Source organism: Thalia democratica, unplaced genomic scaffold, assembly GCF_965202585.1.
Source record: "Thalia democratica unplaced genomic scaffold, ktThaDemo2.hap1.1 HAP1_SCAFFOLD_419, whole genome shotgun sequence".
Classification (NCBI taxonomy): Eukaryota; Metazoa; Chordata; class Thaliacea; order Salpida; family Salpidae; genus Thalia; species Thalia democratica.
In genome coordinates, this window is record NW_028139484.1 from 1 (window position 1) to 12,500 (window position 12,500).

Sequence of the window (12,500 nt, forward strand, 5' to 3'; positions counted from 1 at the left end):
GTTGCGATAGTAATTCTGTTTAGTACGAGAGGAACCGCAGATTCAGACATTTGGTTCATGTGTTTGGCTGATAAGCCAATGATGCGAAGCTACCATCTGAGGGATTATGACTGAACGCCTCTAAGTCAGAATCCCGCCTAGAAGCGACGATGCATTCGTGCCTCGCCCTCGATAGACAAAGCTAGACGGCCGTTGGGTCGTCACCGCGTCTAGTACCGACCTTCATGGGTGCGACAAGCGTCGCCCTGAGTTAGTGTCAGCTCCCTCGTCGAAAGGCGAGGTGCTAAATCATTTGCAAACGACCTAGTTGAAGATCGGGGTGTTGTGATCGTTAGAGCAGTTTTCCGCTGCGATTCGTTGAGAGTAAGCCTTTGATCTACGATTTGTCCTTTCATCTGAAGTCGTCAGACTGAAGAAAAAGGGCCTGAGCGACGCTCGCCGAAAGGCGGGTGTTGCTCTTTTTTTTTCGCATTTTTTTTCGCGGATTTTTTACATCTTGAGAAAAAAAATTTTGGCGACGACCGTCTTTGTTGATGGTCGTCGCCTTTTTTTCGTTCAATTTATTCATTTTATTTTTAGGCGACGACCATCTTAGTTGATGGTCGTCGCCTTTTATCTTTCAATTTTTTCAATACGTTGTTCATGGCGACGACCATCTTAGTTGATGGTCGTCGCTTTTTTTTATTTCAACTTACTTTTCTTTATACTTTAGAGACATTTAAAGGTGATTTTGTACCGTATTCACTGTGCATTCATCCCCCAATTAAATGACTAATGCGAGTGGTCGTCACAAGCTCTTCGAAGTCTTCGTTTGTTTATTAAAAAAACGGATACTAAGAAGGCATCGCTTCTCGGCTCATTGAGCTAAGATCAAGTGTAGTATCTGTTCTTCGAAGTTGATCGCTTCGAGAAGGACCACGCGTCCTTCCCATGATCAAACGACTTTTTGTCAACCGACGTGCAGTTCAGACAATTTATTGTCCTGCTCGTCAAGAGTCGGTCCGGTATTGCAGTACCTCCGGAATCGGCTCGCCTCCCCTCTGGGGGAGTTTGTATACATTTATTCACAACCTGTAGCATGGTAAAGCCCATAGAAAAAGCCTTGGCAACCGTTGCTAATCACTCTGGCTTCAGTTCAGTACACGAATGAATCTTTCGCCTTTTACTAAAGATTTCCGTGGACAGGAGCAATTTCAATGAGTCTTAACAGACTTTTTTTCGGCTGTCGACAGTCTTCTGACATCGGCAGCTTGCATACTATTTATCATACAAAAACATGGCTCAAGAAGAATTATTTTCCGGTTTTTCTTAGCTTCCAATTATGTGACAAAGAAAATTTCATAAAGAATTTTCGTAGGTTTTTTCACAGAATATGTTATTTTCATTTTAGTTGATGTTTTTATTTCATGTTTTATTTTCTAATGTACTTATTGGGTGCTGAAAGAGCCATAAAAACCTCATAATCGAACAATTTACTAAAAAATTATTAATATTGAAAGATTTAAATTTCGAAATAACCTACCTACGGTTAATCTACACGCGTTTAGAAGCCGTAAAAAAATATTTTCGACTTTGTAATGGACCAAACAAAAAATATAGAAAAAATTATCGAAAAAAAAAATCTTTTAAAACTTACCTTACGTTAGTCCTTATGCGTTGCGAAGCTCAAAAAAAATATTTTCGACATTATAATAGAACAAACAAAGAAAATAGAAAAATTTTCCAAAAAAATAAAAAGTCGAAATTCGAAAAAAGAAGAAAAGTGGTCCTTTTCTAGGAGTTTTTTATTCCCAAAAAATGGGTTGATGTCCCCGTAACCCCTAAAAAAAGGGGGTCGAAATAACATTTTTTCATCATGCTTCAAATGGGCTGAAAAATTTTTTACGGGGTCTCTGGACCAAACAAAAACGATCTGTCGAGTCAGAATTCCGAAATCGAAAATTCCCGAAATTTCTGTACTTAAAAGGCGGGGCGCCCACTATCGACAAAAGTGTGCCAAAACCCACAAACGTTGTGTTACGCGCGCTAAGATAAACACAAGCCTGATTGCTGAAAATGTATTCTATTTGAATAAGGTAAGTATCAACATCAAGGAAGCAATTCCTTTATTATAAACTCATACTCTGATATGCGCTAATATTGCTCGTGAATTGTTATTTAGTTTAAAAATATAATTTATATTACTTTTATTTTATTTTAATTCTATATAATAACTATTTTATATTTTTATTAAAAATTTTCTTGTTCAGTTTCTAAGCAACCACAGTTACGTTTATATGTTTAATTCTATTGTATTCTATATTTATCGATAATTTAATAAATGTTTTAAAAGACTATTCTGGTTTTCCACGCTCTCTTCAAAAATGTGAGTTCTTTTAATTCTTCCACTTAATTATTCATTTTAAAGTAAAACAACTAGTTATACATATTATTATATTATAATGTATGTGTATTAGATACTATTATTTTATAACATAAACATAGATGAGTTATTAAATTAAACGTCAAATATTTTATTACCTAAAATTAAGTTAATCGTAAAATCTGATGTAGTATGAGATATTCTTTAGAAACTAACTATAAATATTCTTGAAGTAAAACAAAACCATCTATAAATAGAACAATGAGAAATAGTAAAACAAACTAAACACAACATGTTTATTTTAACATTGTTTTTTATTTAGTTTAATCACTTAATAAACTTTACTTCTAATCATAGTATTTAATATAGAATATAGTTAACAATCTTTTAAACAAAGTCTTAAATAAAGTTACAGGGAGTAATTGTAATTAAAACACCAAAAAAAAAGGTTTTAATAAAAAAAATACTTACATCAAGTTAAAATTTTATAAGGATTAATTTTAAAATATCAAATTGATTGTAAATCAAGTGCAAATAGGTTTTTTAAACAAACCGAAGGGTTTATAAAGGCTTGTAAACGCTTTCAAACGCCTACGACCATACCACACTGAGCACACCCCCATCTCGTCCGATCTGGGAAGTTAAGCAGTGTCGGGCGTGGTTAGTACTTAGATGGGTGACCGCTTGGGAATACCACGTGCCGTAGGCTTTTGCTTTTTGAATTCATCTTTTTTGTACTATTTTTCTTTCTGACCTATTTATACTTATTACTCGTTTATTTACATTTCTTTAACGCTTAAAAGAAAAGTAAATTCTAGTTATTAGCAAATAAAAACGTAAGCCAATCAGATAACGTTATTTGCTGTTTAAACCAATTAGAGCGCTAAAAAAGTGGTTTGACCAGTTTGAGATATCGAAAAAATATGGCACCATCTTGTAGAGTACAATTTTCTGAGTTAAAATTAATACAATTAGTCTTTTATACTAAAACTTAAAAGTTTTTTTGTCCAAAAACAAATAAAAGCGTGGCTACTTGAAAAATCAAACGAAAATAAATTTTGCACTTTTGTATTGTGAGTCATAATAAGTTATTTACTGTTACCAACAGATACTAGCAAAAGCTTTTTAAAGTTTTGTATTAACTTAATGTATTTGTAATTACTTTTACTTAATAGAAACTATTGAATTACGTTTACTTAGTTTACTTTTGTATGTGTATTAAATATATAGCAATTTGCTTGAACTTAAATAAAGATTATTAAACTATTAAAAGAAAACTATCAAAGTTTACTAACTCAAAAGCTAAATCTTAGTTATATTGTTATAAACATTTATGTTGTAATTTACTAATAACTAAATGAGTTTATTTCAAACAAAAAGAATTAAATAATGTTATGTTATGTCAAGCCTACTATATGAGGTATATAGGTATATAAGGTATACAAGCTTATGTTTGAAAGTTATAATAATTAAAATAAAAATAAATATTTAGTTGGTAAAATTTGTATTTAATATGCTTTGAAATAGAGTTAGTATAGATGTTTTTTTTTAAATATAATAAATATAAGTATTTAGTTACTAATAATAAACTAAAATACCAATTTTGTAGTTATTACAAAAAAAAAAACTTATCTTACTTAAAGTTCACTGTAATTGAAACATTATACAAAAGCTTTATAATTATAAGCTTTGAATAATTCTATTTGAATAAATAATAGATTCATAACTATATTCATGTTTGCATATTTAAATTATAAAAAGTTAGTGTTTTGTGTATTGACTTTATGATTATTTTATTTTAGTAACTGTTAGTTTTATACTTTAATAAAAGAAATATGGTTAACAAGTAAGTTAAAAATGAAAGAAGCATAAAAAAACACACTAATTAACTGCTTATTCAATAGTTTGATTATTTAATTATTTTTCTGTTATATAGTTTAATCGTATTGTATAAAAAATACAGAGGTTTAAAGTAAGTTTGAATAAAAATAAAACAAAACATATAATATAAGCATTAGTTAAAATACATAGTTTTTTTTTCTAAAAAAATTTAATTCTTTAATAATAAGTAGTAATTTAAATAAAAAATAATACAAGTAAAGTTATACAATATATATACTATAGTTTGTCAAACTAGGCAAACACTACTAGGCAAAAAACAAACTAGGCAAAAAACCTACAAAGTAGGCCACCACTACAATCCTATGTTCCAACTGGAAATTCAATGAGATCGTTACTGTACTTGTGATGAACGTTGATAATCCCCAAGATTGTAAGTCGAAGGCCTTACCCAACCTAACCAGCGCACTGGTTTTCTTACAACTGAATTAATCAACATTTATTATTGAATATAATCATTATTGATAGATAGAGGAATGTTGACAATCAACAACAGATTGTAGGTCAAAGGCATTACTCGACCCAAGTACCCACAACCTAGATTGAACAACATTTATTAGATAGATTTGTTTAATGATAGATAGAGGAATATTGTCAATCCACAACAGATTGTAAGTCAAAGGCATTACTCGACCCAAGTACCCACAACCTAGATTGAACAACATTTGTTAGATAGATTAGTTAGATAGATAAATAGTACAGTATAATCTCAAAGAATTTGAAGCCCGAACATTGAACGATAGTGGTGTTTCGTGACGACTAGCGGGATTCGATCTTACAACCTTCTGCTTATGAGTCAGCTGATAAGACCACTGACCCACCGCGCCACGACAAAGATAAAGAAATATTTTGCTATATAAATAGGTTGATTTTTATAATTTTGTTATACAGTGTCAATTACAGTGAACTTCAAGTAAGATATACAACAGTATATATATTTCCGAGTCTGACTTTGAGTACTTTTTATATATTATTAACAAGATTTTTTAGGAGTAATATCTGTTTAGTTCTTTAATATATCTTTAAAATAATAATATTTTTTAAGGTGTTTAAAACTTTTAGAAGCTGTATGTAATGTCTTTTAGTTTAATAGTTCTTTTAAATTAGTAAAAAAAATAAACATGGTTGAGTTATCAAATTAAACAAAATAGAACGTCAAGTATTTAATTACTAAAATTAATTTAATTAAAAAAAAATCTCAGGTAATCTAAAATGTCAGGAATTATTTAAAAATAAATATAAATTTAAAACTTATTATATTGAAAAGATTGATGAATAATACTCTTGAATGTATGCAATGTTTGTATTTGTAATGCAATAACATAAATGGATAGATCAATGACAAATTGTAAACATATTGTATTATTTTATTTTACGATTTTATTTTATTTATTTAATAATTCAATAAACTTTACTTCTACTTTTCCTGGTCTTAGGTAATTTATAGATAACAATTATTTAAACAAACACTTTTGTACAGTTACAATACAGTTTTAGTACAGTTTGGGAGTAACTGTTGATTAAAAAAACAAAAAAAAAGTTAATTCAGGTTAAAATTTTATAAGGAATAATTTTAAAATATCAAATTGATTGTAAATCAAGTGCAAATAGGTTTTTTAAATAAACCGAAGGGTTTATAAAGGCTTGTAAACGCCTTCAAACGCCTACGACCATACCACACTGAGTACACCCCATCTCGTCCGATCTGGGAAGTTAAGCAGTGTCGGGCGTGGTTAGTACTTAGATGGGTGACCGCTTGGGAATACCACGTGCCGTAGGCCTTTGCTTTTTGAATTCATCTTTTTTGTACTATTTTTCTTTCTGACCTATTTATACTTATTACTCGTTTATTTACATTTCTTTAACGCTTAAAAGAAAAGAAAATTCTAGTTATTAGCAAACAAAAACCTTAGCCAATCAGATAACGTTATTTGCTGTTTGCTTATTTGCTGTTTAAACCAATTAGAGCGCTAAAAAAGTGGTTTGACCAGTTTGAGATATCGAAAAAATAATGGCACCATCTTGTAGAGTACAATTTTCTGAGTTAAAATTAATACAACTAGTCTTTTATACTAAAACTTTAAAGTCTTTTTGTCCAAAAACAAATAAAAGCGTGGCTACTTGAAAAATCAAACGAAAATAAATTTTGCACTTTTGTATTGTGAGTCATAATAAGTTATTTACTGTTACCAACAGATACTAGCAAAAGCTTTTTAAAGTTTTGTATTAACTTAATGTATTTGTACTTAGTTTAAATTAATAGAGTTTATTTGGTTTACTTTATTATGTGTATTGAATGTGCTAGTATCTAAAAATAAATACAACTAAAACAAAACAAACAAGGAGAGTACTTGAATAGAACCAACACAATTTACAGACCAGTTGTGTACTAAATTTAAAGAAATTCTGAATAGTGAATATGCAATTATTATTATAAGTTCAAAGTTCACTTTAATTTAAATTAATGTATTTTGTAAATTGGTTTTATTTAATACGATAGTAGTGAATTACTTTATTTAATTTACTTTAGTATGTGTTGTATAACTTTATTTAAACCAGAAGCAAAACGGGATTATACTTTCAATAAACTACACAATTTACAGACCAGTTGTGTACTAAATAAAAAGCTATTGTGAATGGTGAATATGCAATTATTATTATAAGTTTATAAGTTCACAGTTTACAAAAGCTTTAGAATTTAGTTACTATTTTGTTCATATTTGCATATCTAATTTATGAAAAGTTAGTGTTATGTGTATTGGCTTTTTAATTTCTTTATTTGTAGAACTGTTAGTTTTATATTCTAAAGAAACATTTTTAAATAAATATGTTTAACAAGTAACTTAAAAATGGAAGAAATATATTGTATATATTGAACTATTTATATTTATTCTAGCTATTTGCTTAGTGTATTTATTAATGTGATTATTTTATTTTGTTGTTTGTCTTATAGTTTAATCGTATTGTGTTGAAATATATATATAACAAATACAGAGGTTTAAAGTAAGTTTAAATGAAAATAAAATAAGACATATAGTTGAAATATAAGTTTAAAAAAATAGTTTTTTTTTTTTTTTTTTTCTTTGTTTGTTTGATTGTTTGTTTATTATATAATCGCGACGTGTCATTTTATTACTTTTAAGCATACTAAATATAATAATAGGTATAGTTATAGGAAAAATTCAATTAGTTTCTAATGTAATAAAAAAGTTTATTTCCACAAATAAATAAATACCTGAAAAATCAAATGAAAAATAAATTTCGCACTCCTGTATTGTGAGTCATAATAGGTTATTTACTGTTACCAACAGATACTAGCGAAGGCTTTTTAAAGTTCTATGTTAATTCAATGTATTTGTACTTAGTTTTATTAAAATGACAGTATTGATGGTTACGTTTATTAAGTATGTTTATTTAACGTTATGTAACTCAAGTAAAACCAGAAGCAAATAAGGAGACTACTTTCAATAAACTACACAATTTACATACCAATTGTATACTAAACTTAAAGCTATTCTATTTTATTCTTGATAGTTATTTTAAAGTTATTAAATTATACAAATGTATTTTGTAAAGTAGTTTTATAAAGTTACTATAGTTTATTTAACTTACTATAGTATGTGTTATATAATTTTAATTAAACCAGAAGCAAAAAGGGAGACTACTTTAAATAAACTACACCATTTATTGTTATATATAACTCTAATAAAACCAGAAGCAAAAAGGGAGACTACTTTAAATGAACTACACAAATTAAAAATATATTATTATTTATAAATCAATCGTGTTGTGTTTCAAAATACATTTTTCAAATAATGTTTTACAAGTATTTATCAGTTATTTAGTTTTCTTTTTATAGTTTAGCCGTATTGTTTTATTTATTTGTTATTATTTTTATTTAATTGTTTGCTTATTATATTTATCGCCATGTGCTTAAAAAATAAAACAACTATAAAGGTTAAAAAAGTAAGTTTAAATAAAAATAAAATGAAACATACAAAATAAGCTTATGATTTTTTATTATTATTATTATTATTATTATTATTTTTATTTTATTGTTTGTTTATTATATCTATCGCCATGTGCTTAAAAAATAAAACAACTATAAAGGTTAAAAAAGTAAGTTTAAATAAAAATAAAATGAAACATACAAAATAAGCTTATGATTTTTTATTATTATTATTATTATTATTATTATTTTTATTTCATTGTTTGTTTATTATATCTATCGCGATGTGCTTAAAAAATAAAACAACTATAAAGGTTTAAAAAGTAAGTTTAAATAAAGATAAAATGAAACATATAAAATAAGCTTATGTTTGATTTTTTTATTTTACTTTTATTAAATTGTTTGCTTATTATATTTATCGCGATGTGCTTAAAAGAATAGAACAAATACAAAGGTTTAAATTGTAAGTTTTAAATAAAATAAAATGAAACATACAAAATAAGCTTATGATTTTTTATTATTATTATTATTATTATTATTATTATTTTTATTTCATTGTTTGTTTATTATATCTATCGCGATGTGCTTAAAAAATAAAACAACTATAAAGGTTTAAAAAGTAAGTTTAAATAAAGATAAAATGTAACATATAAAATAAGCTTATGTTTGATTTTTTTATTTTATTTTCATTTAATTGTTTGTTTATTATATTTATCGCAATCTGCTTAAAAAAATAAAACGAGTATTAAGGTTTGAAAAGTAAGTTTAAATAAAAATAAAATAAAAATATAAAATAAGCTTATGTTTTTTTTTTTTTTTTTTTTATTATTATTATTTTTATTCAATTTTTTGTTTATTATATTTATCGCAATGTGCTTAAAACGATAAAACAAATATAAAGATTTAAAAAGTACGCTTAAATAAAAAATAATACAAATAAAGTTTATTTATAATAAATATATATATATTTAAAACATTAAAAAAAGTAGTTTATACATATTTTTTTTTATTTATTTCTTTTAAACATATTAAATAAAGTATAAAAAAGTATTAAAACATTTAAACGTAGCATAAATAAGCTTAAAACATTAAAATAATCGAAAAGAAACAAAGAAATTGAAAAAAATCGGAAAAAATCGGCAAAAAAAGTTCAACAGCAACATTTGAGCATCATACACGTATGCATTACTTTACACTAGTGAGAGAGACGTGTTTGTGCGTTCGGTCGACTTGACGAGAAAGCGGGCTTAAAGCATTACTGTTTAGCACCCGAGGCGCGGCTATTGCAGCGGCGGCGAACGTGCTATGTAAACGCATTGGAGCAGCGTATGAAAAACTACAAGCGTCCAGCGGCGGTAGGCTTATAGCTTTGCGAAGTCGTCGAGACGAGTAGCCGACGCAGGCAGGCACGGCTCGAGGCGGGTAACTGCAGCAGACAGATGGCGTGTTGCTGCTGACGAGTTAACCGGCAGAAGGCAAACGGTTGGTCGGGAGAAAGAACAGTCAGTTGTATAGCTGCATGCTGCAGTCGACGCGGGCTGGCGCTTTAAACAGCAAAAGGCCGGCGCCGACTTTCAGTAACGTTCGCAAGGCTTTTAAGCCGAGTGATAGAAAAGGTCTGTATTTATACAGTAAAAACGCTCAGTCGAGCAACGGGTTTAAACGCCCTCGGATAGTTATCTGGTTGATCCTGCCAGTAGTCATATGCTTGTCTCAAAGATTAAGCCATGCAAGTGTAAGTACGAGCTCACGTACAGTGAAACTGCGAATGGCTCATTAAATCAGTTATGGTTCATTTGATTGTACGCTTTTACATGGATAACTGTGGCAATTCTAGAGCTAATACATGCGTAAAGCGCCGAACTGACGTGAGGCGCGCATTTATCAGACCAAAACTAACCGGCTTTCGGGTCGTTACAATGGTGACTCTGGATAAGCTTGCGGATCGCACGGCCTAGTGCTGGCGACATCTCATTAAAGCAACTGCCCTATCAACTATCGTCGGTACGGTATCGGCCTACCGAGGTTGTAACGGGTGACGGAGAATCAGGGTTCGATTCCGGAGAGGGAGCCTGAGAAACGGCTACCACATCCAAGGAAGGCAGCAGGCGCGCAAATTACCCATTCCCGGCTCGGGGAGGTAGTGACGAAAAATAACAATGCAGACCTCGTACGAGGTCCTGCAATTGGAATGAGTACACTTTAAACTTTTTAACGAGTATCCATTGGAGGGCAAGTCTGGTGCCAGCAGCCGCGGTAATTCCAGCTCCAAAAGTGTATATTTAAGTTGTTGCGGTTGAAAAGCTCGTAGTTGGATATAGGGACGGCGAGGTTGGTCGGTCGAAAGGCTAGCACTGGCCTTGTTGTTCTTGTTGGTCGGTGCCTTCGCGGTGCTCTTAACTGAGTGTTGCGGTGGTCCGGCAAGTTTACCTTGAAAAAATTAGAGTGTTCAAAGCAGGCTTTACGCTTGTATAATGTTGCATGGAATAATGGAATAGGACCTCGGTTCTATTTTGTTGGTTTTCGGAGCACGAGGTAATGATTAATAGGAACGGACGGGGGCATCCGTACTGTGCCGTTAGAGGTGAAATTCTTGGATCGGCGCAAGACGAACGACTGCGAAAGCATTTGCCAAGAATGTTTTCTTTAATCAAGAGCGAAAGTCAGAGGTTCGAAGACGATCAGATACCGTCCTAGTTCTGACCTTAAACGATGCCGACTAGCGATCGGGCAGTGTCGAACTTAAGAACTGTCCGGCAGCTTCCGGGAAACCAAAGTCTTTGGGTTCCGGGGGAAGTATGGTTGCAAAGCTGAAACTTAAAGGAATTGACGGAAGGGCACCACCAGGAGTGGAGCCTGCGGCTTAATTTGACTCAACACGGGAAATCTCACCCGGCCCGGACACAGCGAGGATTGACAGATTGAGAGCTCTTTCTTGATTCTGTGGGTGGTGGTGCATGGCCGTTCTTAGTTGGTGGAGCGATTTGTCTGGTTAATTCCGATAACGAACGAGACTCTTACTTGCTAAATAGCTGCTCGACCCATTGGGTCGGAGACAACTTCTTAGAGGGACTAGTGGCGTTTAGCCACACGAGATTGAGCAATAACAGGTCTGTGATGCCCTTAGATGTTCGGGGCCGCACGCGCGCTACACTGACCGGATCATCGTGTGTTCCCTAGGCCGAAAGGTCCGGGTAATCCGTTGAACCCCGGTCGTGCTAGGGATAGGGACTTGCAATTGTTTCCCTTGAACGAGGAATTCCCAGTAAGCGCGAGTCATTAGCTTGCGTTGATTACGTCCCTGCCCTTTGTACACACCGCCCGTCGCTACTACCGATTGAATGGTTTAGTGAGGTCCTCCGATTGAGCCTGGTACGTGCGGCAACGCACTCGCCGGTGTTCGAAAAGACGATCGAACTTGATCATTTAGAGGAAGTAAAAGTCGTAACAAGGTTTCCGTAGGTGAACCTGCGGAAGGATCATTAACGAATCGAAATTTGATTTCAAGCGACGTCTCTTCTTCGAAGGGACCGAGCCCTGTAACTGTTATAGTTCGGTCGCGTTGCTTTCTGACAGCGGGAGTAATAATTCAGCACGCAAGTGCTGGCGCGGCCGCTTCTTTTTGAACACGATTTTTTGGTTGCATTGAGATTGATTAACACGAGAGATCTCTTAGCGGTGGATCACTCGGCTCGAGCGTCGATGAAGGACGGAGCTAGCTCCGAGAAGTAATGTGAATTGCAGGACACATTGAGCATCGATATTCTGAACGCGTATTGCGGCCTCGGGTAATCCTGGGGCCACGTCCGTCTCAGGGTCTTTAACACACCGATCCTTTCATTAGTTTGAAAGTGCCTGCGACTCGTTTCTTAATTAAGGAGCGTGTCGTCAAAGACAGCTGGTCTGGCGATTTCACAGCTGAAGCGTGAGCAGCCTGCTGGCCTCGGGTGAGGTAGCAACGACGGTAGGTGCTCGAGAATAAGTTAAGTGACTTCAAAAGGCCGACGTACAAAGCGCATGTACTTTTGTAGTACATCACTTTTGACCTGAGATCGGGCGGGACGACCCGCTGAACTTAAGCATATCACTAAGCGGAGGAAAAGAAACTAACAAGGATTCCCCTAGTAACGGCGAGTGAAGCGGGATAAGCCCAGCGCTAAATCCGAGCCTTTTTGGAGGGCGAGGAAATGTAGCGTATGGAATTCAGCATGCGGCGAACCAACGACTGCCCACGTTCTTCTGATCGAGGCCTTTTCCCAGAGCGGGTGTTAGGCCCTTGGCGGCGGTCGT

General features: G+C 32.6%; 7 non-coding genes across 7 annotated transcripts in view; all 7 read left to right on the top strand.

Moving 5' to 3' along the window:
* The first annotated feature begins 843 nt into the window (after positions 1–843).
* On the top strand, positions 844–1,038 carry LOC145846355 (U2 spliceosomal RNA). Its single transcript, XR_014370741.1, has one exon. It is a non-coding gene; the product is annotated as a U2 spliceosomal RNA (small nuclear RNA).
* Positions 1,039–1,119: 81 nt separating this feature from the next.
* On the top strand, positions 1,120–1,234 carry LOC145846356 (U5 spliceosomal RNA). The gene has a single exon (XR_014370742.1). It is a non-coding gene; the product is annotated as a U5 spliceosomal RNA (small nuclear RNA).
* Positions 1,235–2,951: 1,717 nt separating this feature from the next.
* LOC145846344 (5S ribosomal RNA) lies at positions 2,952–3,071 on the top strand. The gene has a single exon (XR_014370731.1). It is a non-coding gene; the product is annotated as a 5S ribosomal RNA (ribosomal RNA).
* Positions 3,072–5,923: 2,852 nt separating this feature from the next.
* LOC145846339 (5S ribosomal RNA) lies at positions 5,924–6,042 on the top strand. Its single transcript, XR_014370726.1, has one exon. It is a non-coding gene; the product is annotated as a 5S ribosomal RNA (ribosomal RNA).
* A 3,845-nt stretch (positions 6,043–9,887) lies between these two features.
* Positions 9,888–11,695, top strand: LOC145846361 (small subunit ribosomal RNA). Its single transcript, XR_014370747.1, has one exon. It is a non-coding gene; the product is annotated as a small subunit ribosomal RNA (ribosomal RNA).
* A 182-nt stretch (positions 11,696–11,877) lies between these two features.
* LOC145846345 (5.8S ribosomal RNA) lies at positions 11,878–12,030 on the top strand. The gene has a single exon (XR_014370732.1). It is a non-coding gene; the product is annotated as a 5.8S ribosomal RNA (ribosomal RNA).
* Positions 12,031–12,252: 222 nt separating this feature from the next.
* Positions 12,253–12,500, top strand: part of LOC145846366 (large subunit ribosomal RNA) — a 3,631-nt gene continuing 3,383 nt past the window's right edge. The window contains exon 1 of the ribosomal RNA XR_014370752.1: positions 12,253–12,500. This exon is cut by the window's right edge and continues 3,383 nt beyond it. This is a non-coding gene — a ribosomal RNA (large subunit ribosomal RNA).